Source organism: Haliotis rufescens, unplaced genomic scaffold, assembly GCF_023055435.1.
Source record: "Haliotis rufescens isolate VD_foot unplaced genomic scaffold, xgHalRufe1.0.p SCAF_14, whole genome shotgun sequence".
NCBI lineage: Eukaryota > Metazoa > Mollusca > Gastropoda > Lepetellida > Haliotidae > Haliotis > Haliotis rufescens.
This window is the reverse complement of record NW_025963824.1, coordinates 15366871-15380895: the sequence shown is the minus strand read 5'-3', so window position 1 is coordinate 15380895 and position 14025 is coordinate 15366871. Positions and strand designations below refer to the sequence as shown.

Here is a 14025-nt window from a genome sequence, read left to right as displayed (position 1 = left end):
GAGCTCCAAAATTTCATATTTGTATCTATGATATTAAATTCAACATATCGACTTTATTAGGTACAATAAATTTACTAAACATCTACCTGTGCGTTTCTATTTTTGAAGAGTGTATATGTTCATTTGAAGTGCGTTTCAATATTGAACATTAGATCAATCGTGGAACTGTTACTAAAATAGTAGATGTACTTAAATCTGAGGTACCACCTAGGTTTTCGTTTTTAACATATGCACATGTCAATGTTTTTTTGCAAGAAAAACACCTTCCTTCACCCACACTTGAGTTGATACCATTACTGTTTGGTTTCCAAGTTCAAGCATCGTCTTACACTACGCTAATTTGAGTTTTCAATTACACTGAATTTAAGTAGAAAAACATTTTAGCATAAGTGCTGCATAATGAATCAACCATTTGCCCTTAATTAGCTGTCCCAAGCTTTTAGTGGTAGTCAGTAGCCTACCATTTCATCAATAACTTATGCATTTGTTGAGGCTAATTAACAAAACCAAAATATTGTCTTTTTAACTTCCGTTACCATATCTGTCCTCAAATGCTTCCAGTATACTTTTGTAAGCCATGATAGTGTCCCTCACAAATATGAAATAAAGTCACAACATAAAGTCAATATTGGTATGAAAAATACTATTCCATAAAAAAACATACTATCACTGGCCATTGACAAACATTAGCAGTATTAGAATAAGAAAAAAATATTTAAATACAGTATGACGTGATGATTTGTAAGCATACAGAACACCCTAGACAGGTAAACCTGCACAAACTACTTCAGTTTCTGTACTGTACTTGGGATTTTTACGAGCAGTACATCCTCTTGCATCCTGCTTTTCATTCTACCCGTCGGATCGACTTGGCCCGGGTGGTTAAAACATCTTTAACATCACGACTGTTGTAAGTAAGTGTTTAAGAGGTCGCCTTCTGCCTAAGCAATTTCGGCTGACCTGTCCCTCTTTGGGACTCCTGTGAGTGAGTAGGGTACACATATCTAATGTGAGTTTGGTATTCACATAATTTCTGTTTTCGTATTAATATGATTTCTATTTTCGTATATTGATAAATTTTCGTTTTTTATCTTTGGCTGCTCTGTTTATATACATTCGAGTAGCTGTCCATTTCTCAGAAATAGAGTTAGTTTGGCCTTCGCTATTGCATCTCTTGGCTTTAGGAGATCGATGACATATAGCGCATCTAACTGCAGTTCTTGTTTTAACCAAGCCCGGGCTGGGGCATGGTCTTGACATTCCAGTAACAAGTAAGCAATGGATTCAGCCTGATTGCAAGATGAACAAACCTTGTCATGGTGCTTTTTGTGACCTAGTCTACGGCGCGAGATGGTAATTTCAATTTTCCTTTCATTTGAGTATGAGTTTGGCTTTTGTTTGATCTTGGGTTGAATTTTGTATAGCCATATCCGGATCTTACTTGCCCCCCACTGGGCGTGCCATCTTTGGGCTATAGAACCCTTGATTTTGCTTTTTATCTCTAGTTTACTAAAGGGAATAGACTGTATCTCCGCTTTGTCTAGGGCTAGCTTCGCCAGTTTGTCTGCTTTTTCATTTCCATGAATATTTATGTGAGAGCGGATCTAACACAGCTCCACATGTTGCCTTTGGTCCAATAGTTTTGTATATTCGAATAGAATATTATTGACTGTGTTTGCCCTGGAGTTTGAGTTCCTGTCGCTGATGGCTTTGAAGTGCACTTAGCGAGTCTGATAGGACGACTGCCTTTGCTTCTGGAAGTTCCGGTATGAGTTTGAGTGCATGATGAATTACCTCCAATTAAGCAGTGTTTCCTGACTGACCATCAGGCAGGCGAACCGAATGAGCTTGGGGTTTGGAGCTGTGGATATGGATCCCATAACAGCATTGTTGTTGATAGGATTCTTGGATCCATCAGTGTATATATTGGCCCAGCTGTCCCAGGTAATTTGAATTTTAGTGATAGCTACTGATCGTAGAAGGGTTGGGTTTTCATTTTTAGTGACTTCTGATGTTAAAGCAGTGTCAACTTTGGGAGTTTTTAAAGACCAGGGTGGGTGTTACTCTTTGTAATGACTTTCTGGTGGCTGAATGTCATCACAATTGTGACTTTGGATGAGTTCTCGAATAATATCCGAGATGGCTTTAGTAAGGGATTTTTTCCGAGCTAGGGCTTCATTTCGGGTGTTTTTGCCTTGCCATATCGTTTTAACCAAAGGGTTGATGTTCGTCCACAGAACGATAGTATTGCCTGCTCTATTCTTAGTTTCAATGCGAGTTCTCCCATTTCCTTTGGGTGTGCTTCTAATGAAGTGCCCGTTGCTGCACCTGTGGCAAGCATTAGGGCTTTGTATTCTGTCAAGACAGTGTTTGATGCTGAGTGAAAGGCTGATCTGATAAGTAATTTTTAGAGGTCCAGCTGAGTGTCCCCCGATTCGTTTGAATAGAACTCCAACAGTTTTTTCACTTGTAAGGGTAAACCCCCATGTATTGCACCATTGTCTTTTTTCGGATTTGTGAAATATCACTGTGCTTTACCCATGTTGTTCCGTCATCAGCGAATTTTGGAGTTTGAGTAGGAGAGTTGACATGATCAAAAAGATCATTGATCATGATGTTGAACAGGATTGGGCTTATAATGCTGCCTAGTGGCGTGCCATAGGATCAGATTGATTGTTCCCTATTTAAATTGATAGTGACCTGTCTTGCAGGAAGTTGTCCATGAGGTTTGCCATGTTCCCTTCTACTTCATTTTTTGCTAGTTTTGCGAGGGGTCCGTCATGCCATACCATGTCGAAGGCTTTGCTGAAGTCCAGAAATACCGTGGCTAGGTGTTTTCTGTTTAATTCAGCTTTTTTTATTTCATTTTTCAGTCTTAGAATATGATCTAGATATGAGTGTCCCTTCCTGAAGCCACTTTGGTCAGACTTGATGTGGCTGCCAGTTTCAGGGTGATGCATGAGCCTTTTTTATAACCATGGCCTTCATGGCTTTGCACATTTTTGAGGTGACTGAGATCGGTCGATAAGAGTTTGGTAGGGCTTCGTCTTTCCCTTGCTTTAGCAGCGAGAGAACTGCAGCATGTTTCCATGCTTTTGGAACTTGTGCTTTGGACCATATCGTGTTATACAACTCAGTGAGTAAGCTTTTGGTTTGATCAGGTAGGTTTTTCAATATATCGTAACTGGTTGTGTCAAGACCAGATGCTGTGCCTTTTCAATGTTGAATCGCATCCTCAAACTCTGTCACAGTAAATGGTATATTGTATACAAGATGCTTGCTTCGCGGCTGTTTTGATACCTTAAGCATAAGTAATTTTTTTCTGTTTGAATTCTTCGCTGCAATTTGTGTTGCTGGTGACAGATGAGAAGTGCTCGTCTAGAATGTTGGCCTTTTCTTTCACTGTATGTGCGTTGGCTGACTTGGGAATTTTTGTGGGTTAACGCTTACTCCTGATTGCGTGTATTTTGCTCCAGACTGTTTTAGCATTTGTTTTTTTCGTTTAGAGATTTGCGGAAGGTCTGCCATGACTCTTTTTTTAGAATCATCTATGAGCTGTCTTACTTTTGTCCTGGCTGCTCGGTCTAGGGCGACGGCTGATTTATCCCTTAGCTTTTGCTATTTCCCTGTTCAACCATGGTACCGGAGTTTTGCCAGTTTTCTGGGTTTTTTTTCAAATTGAATTTTCAGCTGTGGTTATAATTGCTGAGGTGAGATTTTGGCAAAAAAAGATCAGGATTATCCATTTCAATTTCTAAGGATTTGAATGATGTACATTCCTTCCTGAATTTAGGCCAATCAGCCTTTGCATTGTCCCATGTGGGCTGAGGATTGGGTTGTTCCTCTAACTGTGGTGGGCTACCTATGTAGGTGAGTATAGAAAGGTTATCGCTACCCCAAGTGCCATCATGGACTTGCCATTGGCAATGTGAGGAGAGGTTGTTGTGACAATTGTGAGATCAATTGAACTCCACATATTGTGGACTTAGTCATAACGTGTGTGACTGCCGTTGTTCAGAGTTATGAGACTGTCGTCTTCAACCCATTTCTCTACCATTTTGCCGTATTTGCATGAATCATTCCTTCACATAGAGGACTGTGGGCAATAACGTCACCAAGGATTATCCCATTTTTCCTGCTATTTGAGCTGGACTCGTTAGCTCTTCAATGTTTGTTTCATATGTAATCACGACTGTAGAGAGAGATTTTAGTGATTTTACGACCGCTTCAGCCGTTGGCTATTTCACAGTCGGGGGCAGACGGGTTAAATAAAAAAATAATAATTGGGAATAAAGAGTAATCGGCTGGCCCAAAAAACTGTAAATTAGAGGGGGTAAGGGTAGAAAAGAAGATAGTAAAGAGGGTTTAATGGGAGAAGAAGCTTAGTGGTAGAAGATAGCTGTTGCGAGGCCCAGTCTATAATACTATGAGGAGGTGATAAAGGGTATAGCGCTAGTAATGTAATATAAGATCAGTTAAGCTGATGTTTTTAATATAATATATAGGTAATAAGTTATTTTTAAAGAAAAAGGGGGTAAAAGAGGGAAACCTACTTTAACTCTTTGATCCCTGGCTGCCCCAGAGTTATGTCCCTTGAAACCCTGCAGTCCCTGACACTGACAAGGCCTGCACACTGGCCTCCCTGGCAGTATTATTGGAAAATCACACTATCATTTTTGATGCACTTTTTCTACCAGAAACTTGCTTTTAATATACATTTATCATATACCATTGTAAAGAGGATTAAGTATACTGTAATATTCTTTGTTGTTATTGTCTCTAACCTTTGTTATTTTCTAATTACAGGTGTTTACAAGTGAAATATAACTTGAAAACACTGAAAAAATGAAAACAGACAATGAATTTTGGCTCAAACTGTATTAAAAATCACAAAAATAAATCACAGATACAAGGTAAACATAACACAGTGGTCTTGTCATCTTGGACGGCACAGGTAATCCAAGGTGTTACAGGTAAATTCTCTTCATGCACATCTGTAAACAAATAAACAAGTTTACAACTCTTGGTACTGACTTTGTTTTCTATACTGATGTCACATATTACTTATGATACACTTACAGCCTCTTAGGTAAACTCGTTAACACAGGTAAACATGTTAACGCATGTAAACTCGTTAACACAGGTAAAAACACAAATATTTGATTTATTTTGTTCTTTTTCAGGATTTGAAACAAAAATTAAGTATTCAAGTTTTAAATAGTAATTTATCACATTACCTGAACATTGAACCACAGCTACTATAAGAATGACATCACAGAGAAGATATCACAGATTGATCTGAAAGGAGGGAAAGATTGTAAAAGGACGGAAAGATCGTAAATTCAAGTTCTGCAAATATACAAGTTGTGATAACATATTTACAATACACTGCTATTAAGAATTGCATAATAAATTAAATCAGTTCTTTATTACATCAATTAATAAATAAATAATTATTACAGTTACTAAAATTTAAATTAAGATGTGTAAAACAAGAAAACAAACATGAATATGGAAATAAATTTTATTCAAATTGAGCGAAATATAAGGACCAACGACAAACCGACAAACTGCAATTCGGATTGCGATCAGAAAATTAAATTTAAAAAAAAAGAAAGAGATACGTCATGCCACTCACCTTTGTTGTTGTTGTGATCGCTCGTTCACTTGTAGACTGCATTCTCATTCGTCGCACTGAAAAACTGTTCAAACACAGAATCCTTGTAAAACTATGGAATACTGTAAGGGACATTCTCGCGATCTCGCATTCTCGCGATCTCGACCTTTGGAAACGAGGTAAAAATGCCCAAAACACGAGAATGCGAGATCGCGAGAACGCGAGATTTGGCCAAAATCTCGCATTCTCGCGATCTCTCATTCTCGTGTTTTTGGTACATAGCACTTTTTGTCAAAAGTCGACAACGCGAGAATGCGACATTTGGACATGATGCAAAATCTCGCAATCTCGCAATCTCGACTTGTCAAATTAGGCCACAAAAACACGAAATCGCGCGAACGCGAGAATGCGACATTTCATTTTCTCGCGATCTCGCGTTCTCGTGTTCTCGCGTTTTAGACGCTGTCCGTGCGCATGCGTAATATCATAAGGTCAAGCGCATGCGCACGTTAGTAGTCCTTTGGTCATGCTTCTTTCATGCTCTTCATTCTCCAAGTAGCATTTAGCAAACTTATGACTTGAGCTTGAAAATGCTATGTAATTTACATACACAAAGTCTGAGTCATGTCCCGTTGTTACAACTACCTGTGTACTTTATAATAAAACCCTCAACAAACAATTCCAAACAATGTAATTATTTTATCCATTTTGATTGTATTATTGGCCTAGGGCCTAAAGTACAAAAGTAAAGTCTGTCTGTCTGAAATAAATCAGGTGCAACCTAGCTCTTAGTTAACATCATATATTATTCCAAACAATGTAATTATTTTATCCATCTTGATTGTATTATGGGCCTAGGGCCTAAAGTACAAAAATAAAGTCTGTCTGTCTGTTCATCCGCCCGCCCGTCCGTCCGTCCGTCTGTTTGTCTGTCTGTCTTTTCGTCCGTCCGTCCGTCCGTCTGTCTATCTGTCTGTCTGTCTGTCTGTCTGGATCTAGAACCTGTATGTTAAATTTATTGTTAGATTATATGTGCACAGCTGGTTCATGCGGGACACACGCAAAGTATTGAGCAGGAGATTTATTATTGACAAAAACAACAATAGGAAAATCAATAAACGTAAGATTTATGGATCTAGAACCTGTAGGTTTACTTTATTGTCAGATTATAGGTGCACACCTGGTACCTGCAGCACACAAAATATTGAGCAAGAGATTAATTATTGACAAAAGCAACAAAAGGACTATCAATAAACGTAAGCTTTATGGGTACTAGAACCTGAAGTTTTATCAACCTATTTCAGAGAGGCTTATTTCAAATCGGAACAGTTAGTACATGGTATTATGTCGACAGTAGTATAATCATGGTTTTTGAGAATATTGATGATATTGCAGTATGTTTGAGAATGTGGAATAGTATTGAAGTATGTTGGAGAATATGGAATGGTATTGTGGTATTTTAGCTTTCTATGGTTGATAATACAGAACAACTAGCAATGTACATCATGCGTTTATCTTTATTTCTTACATACTTTGTTCCATCGGTTGAGGGTGCATGAACGGTTCACTCGTCTGAGGCGCTCCAAATCGTTATGCAGAGATTCCAATGGTCGTGGGTTCGAATCCCTGATTTGTCCCGATTATAATTACCTGGTTGTAACAAAACCCGTACAACAACAAAGCGTACACTACGGCCTGTGTCAGTTAGGGCTCTCATCCGACATTATGTTGACACATCATGATATAACTGAAGTCCTGTTCACAACGTCCTGAACCAACTAACTTTTTTAATAGCTGCATGTAGCTGTAACAAAAGAACGTCAACGCCAGAGAATAACCAGTCTCGATTATCGCCGAAACAGATTCCGTTGGACGTAAAAGGCAAATGGCGGTGATAATTATGACACGCATTGAGCAAAAGGATTATCATGGACAACAAATTCAATAGGACTAAGCTTTATGGATCTACAACCTGAAGGTTTATTAATTCAGATTCTATTGGGCGTAAAAGGCAAATGGCGGTGACGTTTATATCAATAAAAAAATTGTTCGCGTAAAATACGTCATATACATCTATATCAATGTTGATCTTGCAAGTGACATGTTTAGAACAGAAATTCAATAGAATTGATATTTGAGACTATTTAGATTTTCTGTCCACAGCCAGTTCATGCGAATAACACCCAAAGTATTGAGCAGAAGACAAAATAATCAATAGGACTGTCTAGAAACGTTAACTTAATGGATCTAGAATCTGATGATTTATAAGTTGGAATACTTATTTCAAAGAGGCTTATTTCAAATGGGAACAGGTAGTTCTTGGTATTATAGCGACAGTAGTATACTTTTTAAGCAAAGAAACGCAATACGGGAATGTTTGGCCATAAAAGCAAAATTAGAGGACCAAGAGTCTCAAAATAAAGAGGTTCAATGACTTATAGCGTCAGGGACAGATTTCCCGGATCAACATGATCACAACAACGACAAACCATTGGTCGGAAAACAGGTACGATTCGAAAAAACGCACCCAGTGCATTAACAAAAGGGCCATGGAGCTGCACGTACTGCACGTGCAGCAGCACTATGAACGGTATTAAAGTGCAGGGTTTCTGATTGCCTGGCATCTTCGTCAATCGAACGGTGACAGTTCAACAACATGCCAAGATTAAGAGAAGGGCAAAGAAACAACGTCATAGGCCGCTTGCAGGAAGGGGAATCCAGATCAGCTGTAGCCAGGGTTTTCAATGTAGCGCCCAGCACCATCACAAGTCTATGGTATCGGTTTCAACAGCATGGGTCAACACGTGATCGGCCAAGGTCGGGACGACCAAGAGTAACCAACCATCCCCGCCCAAGATAGCCTCATCCGACTACGCCACCTACGTAAAAGGACGACCACAGCCACCTTAACCGCATCCAACATGCCCGGACTGCGCAGAATCTCCGACCAGGCCGTACGAAACAGTTTAAGAGCAGCAGGTCTGCGAGGTCCTGTTCGACGCGTCATATTGAGTCAACATCGTGAACAACGACTGTATTAATGTCGTCAGCACAGGGTATGGTTTCAACTGAGATGGAGAGATGTCTGGTTCAGCGACGATTCAATATTTTTCTCCGTCGAGGGGATGGAAGAAGGGTCTACAGACGTCGGGGAAAACATTACGCCGGAAACAGCGTGCAGGAAGTGGACAGGTGTGGTGGAAGTAGCGTGATGACGTGATATTGTTACGGCTCAACGATACATCAACGTAATTCTCCTACCACACGTCCTCCCATTTGCAGCCAACGGCAACAGTGTATTCCAGCAGAACAACGCTCGACCGCAAGAGCCTGTCTACACAACAACAACATTTATGTTCTCACCTGGTCCTCCAGATCCCCGTATTTGAACCCGGTAGAGCATCTATGGGATGAATTCGATAGACGGCTACGCCTGTCTCCAACTACAGACCACCATCACCACACCATGTCAGTGTCTCCACCTGCAGACCACCATCACTACTACATGTCAGTGTTTCCACCTACAGACCACCATCACTAATACATGTCAGTGTTTCCACCTACAGACCACCATCTCCACAACAAGTCAGTTTCTCCACCTTTCAGATCATCATCACTACTACATGTCTGTGTTTACACCTGCAGACCATCATCACTATTACATGTCTGTGTCTCCACCTGCTGTCCACCATCACTACTACATGTCAGTGAAACCACCTACAGACCACCATCACTACTACACTCAATGTCTCCACCTACAGGCCACGATCACTACTTCATGTCAGTGACTCCACCTACAGATCACCATCACCACACTATGTAAGTGTCTGCACCTAGAGACCACCGTCACCACACTATGTTAGTGTCTGCACCTACAGACCACCATCACTACTAGATGTGAGTGTATCCACCTACAGACAACCATCACCACTACATGTCAGTGTCTCCACCTACAGACCACAATCACTACAACATGTCATTGTCTCCACCTGCAGATCACCATCACTACAACATGTGAGTGTCTCCGCCTACAGACCACCATCACTACAACATGTCAGTGTCTCCAACTACAGATCACCATCACTTCAACATGTCTGTGTCTCCACCTACAGACCACAATCACTACAACATGTCATTGTCTTCACCTACAGATTACCATCACTACTACATGTCAGTGTCTCCAACTACAGATCACAATCACTACAACATATCAGTGTCTCCACCTACAGATCACCATCACTACAACATGTCAGTGACTCCTCCTACAGACCGCCATCACTACTACAAGGCAGGGTGTCCAACTACAGACCACCATCAATACTCCATGTGAGTGTCTCCACCTGCAGACCACCATCACTACTACATGTCAGTGTTTCCGACTACAGACCACCATCTCCACAACAAGTCAGTTTCTCCACCTTTCAGATCATCATCACTACTACATGTCTGTGTTTACACCTGCAGACCATCATCACTACTACATGTCTGTGTCTCCACCTACAGACCACCATCACTCCTACACTCAATGTCTCCACCTACAGACCACGATCACTACTACATGTCAGTGACTCCACCTACAGACCACCATCACCACACTATGTTAGTTTCTGCACCTAGAGACCACCGTCACCACACTATGTTAGTGTATCCACCTACAGACAACCATCACCACTACATGTCAGTGTCTCCACCTACAGACAACAATCACTACGACACTCAGTGTCTCCACCTACAGACCACCGTCACCACACTATGTCAGTGTCTCCACCTACAGACCACCATCACCACACTTTGTCAGTGTCTGCACCTACAGACCACAATCACCACACTATGTCAGTGTCTGCACCTACAGACCACCATCACAATTACATGTCAGTGTCTCCACCTACAGAACGCCATCACTACTACATGTCAGTGTCTCCACCTACAGACCGCCATCACTACTACATGTCAGTGTCTCCACCTACAGACCGCCATCACTACTACATGGCAGCGTCTCCACCTACAGACCATCATCACTAGTACAGTCAGTGTCTCCACCTACAGACCACCATCACTAATACACTCAGTGTGTCCACCTACAGACAACCATCACTACTACATGTCAGTGAAACCACCTACAGACCACCATCACTACTACACTCAATGTCTCCACCTACAGACCACGATCACTACTACATGTCAGTGACTCCACCTACAGACCACCATCACCACACTATGTTAGTGTCTGCACCTAGAGACCACCGTCACAACACTATGTTAGTGCCTGCACCTACAGACCACCATCACTACTAGATGTGAGTGTATCCACCTACAGACAACCATCACCACTACATGTCAGTGTCTCCACCTACAGACAACCATCACTACTACACTCAGTGTCTCCACCTACAGACCACCATCACCACACTATGTCAGTGTCTCCACCTACAGACCACCATCACCACACTTTGTCAGTGTCTCCACCTACAGACCACAATCACCACACTAAGTCAGTGTCTGCACCTACAGAACGCCATCACCACTACATGTCAGTGTCTCCACCTACAGACAACCATCACTACTACATGTCAGTGTCTCCACCTACAGACTACCATCACTACTACATGTCAGTGTCTCCACCTACAGACAACCATCACTACTACATGTTAGTGTCTCCACCTACTGACAACCATCACCACTACATGTCAGTGTCTCCACCTACAGAACGCCATCACCACTACATGTCAGTGTCTCCACCTACAGACAACCATCACTACTACACTCAGTGTCTCCACCTACAGACCACCGTCACCACACTATGTCAGTGTATCCACCTACAGACCACCATCACCACACTTTGTCAGTGTCTGCACCCACAGACCAGCATCACCACACTTTGTCAGTGTCTGCACCTACAGACCACAATCACAACACTATGTCAGTGTCTGCACCTACAGACCACCATCACAATTACATGTCAGTGTCTCCACCTACAGAACGCCATCACCACTACATGTCAGTGTCTCCACCTACAGACAACTATCACTACTACACTCAGTGTCTCGACCTACAGACCACCGTCACCACACTATGTCAGTGTCTCCACCTACAGACCACCATCACCACACTTTGTCAGTGTCTGCACCTACAGACCACCGTCACCACACTATGTTTGTGTCTGCACCTACAGACCACCATCACTACTAGATTTGAGTGTATCCACCTACAGACAACCATCACCACTACATGTCAGTGTCTCCACCTACAGACAACCATCACTACTACACTCAGTGTCTCCACCGACAGACCACCGTCACCACACTATGTCAGTGTCTCCACCTACAGACCACCATCACCACACTTTGTCAGTGTCTGCACCTACAGACCACAATCACCACACTATGTCAGTGTCTGCACCTACAGACCACCATCACAATTACATGTCAGTGTCTCCACCTACAGAACGCCATCACCACTACATGTCAGTGTCTCCACCTACAGACAACCATCACTACTACACTCAGTGTCTCGACCTACAGACCACCGTCACCACACTATGTCAGTGTCTCCACCTACAGACCAACATCACCACACTTTGTCAGTGTCTCCACCTACAGACCACCGTCACCACACTTTGTCAGTGTCTCCACCTACAGACCACAATCACCACACTAAGTCAGTGTCTGCACCTACAGAACGCCATCACCACTACATGTCAGTGTCTCCACCTACAGACAACCATCACTACTACATGTCAGTGTCTCCACCTACAGACTACCATCACTACTACATGTCAGTGTCTCCACCTACAGACAACCATCACTACTACATGTTAGTGTCTCCACCTACTGACAACCATCACCACTACATGTCAGTGTCTCCACCTACAGACAACCATCACTACTACACTCAGTGTCTCCACCTACAGACCACCGTCACCACACTATGTCAGTGTCTCCACCTACAGACCACCGTCACCACACTTTGTCAGTGTCTGCACCTACAGACCACAGTCACCACACTATGTCAGTGTCTGCACCTACAGACCACCATCACAATTACATGTCAGTGTCTCCACCTACAGAACGCCATCACCACTACATGTCAGTGTCTCCACCTATAGACAACCATCACTACTACACTCAGTGTCTCCACCTACAGAGCACCGTCACCACACTATGTCAGTGTCTCCACCTACAGACCACCATCACCACACTTTGTCAGTGTCTGCACCCACAGACCAGCATCACCACACTTTGTCAGTGTCTGCACCTACAGACCACAATCACAACACTATGTCAGTGTCTGCACCTACAGACCACCATCACAATTACATGTCAGTGTCTCCACCTACAGAACGCCATCACCACTACATGTCAGTGTCTCCACCTACAGACAACTATCACTACTACACTCAGTGTCTCGACCTACAGACCACCGTCACCACACTATGTCAGTGTCTCCACCTACAGACCACCATCACCACACTTTGTCAGTGTCTGCACCTACAGACCACCGTCACCACACTATGTTAGTGTCTGCACCTACAGACCACCATCACTACTAGATTTGAGTGTATCCACCTACAGACAACCATCACCACTACATGTCAGTGTCTCCACCTACAGACAACCATCACCACTACATGTCAGTGTCTCCACCTACAGACCACCATCACCACACTTTGTCAGTGTCTGCACCTACAGACCACAATCACCACACTATGTCAGTGTCTGCACCTACAGACCACCATCACAATTACATGTCAGTGTCTCCACCTACAGAACGCCATCACCACTACATGTCAGTGTCTCCACCTACAGACAACCATCACTACTACACTCAGTGTCTCGACCTACAGACCACCGTCACCACACTATGTCAGTGTCTCCACCTACAGACCACCATCACCACACTTTGTCAGTGTCTCCACCTACAGACCACCGTCACCACACTTTGTCAGTGTCTGCACCTACAGACCACAATCACCACACTAAGTCAGTGTCTGCACCTACAGAACGCCATCACCACTACATGTCAGTGTCTCCACCTACAGACAACCATCACTACTACATGTCAGTGTCTCCACCTACAGACTACCATCACTACTACATGTCAGTGTCTCCACCTACAGACAACCATCACTACTACATGTCAGTGTCTCCACTTACTGACAACCATCACCACTACATGTCAGTGTCTCCACCTACAGACAACCATCACTACTACACTCAGTGTCTCCACCGACAGACCACCGTCACCACACTATGTCAGTGTCTCCACCTACAGACCACCATCACCACACTTTGTCAGTGTCTGGACCTACAGACCACAATCACCACACTATGTCAGTGTCTGCACCTACAGACCACCATCACTATTACATGTCAGTGTCTCCACCTACAGAACGCCATCACCACTACATG

General features: G+C 42.8%; 1 protein-coding gene and 1 long non-coding RNA gene across 3 annotated transcripts in view; one reads left to right on the top strand and one right to left on the bottom strand.

The window, feature by feature from the left end:
* The window catches only part of LOC124117926 (probable methyltransferase-like protein 24), a 54503-nt gene that overhangs the window by 14699 nt on the left and 25779 nt on the right, over positions 1 to 14025 (top strand). The gene's annotated exons all lie outside the window — the stretch shown is intronic.
* Positions 4946 to 5733, bottom strand: LOC125379130. Its single transcript, XR_007220593.1, has 3 exons — positions 5639 to 5733; positions 5238 to 5298; positions 4946 to 4994 (listed from the first exon to the last, which is right to left on the bottom strand). It is a non-coding gene; the product is annotated as an uncharacterized LOC125379130 (long non-coding RNA).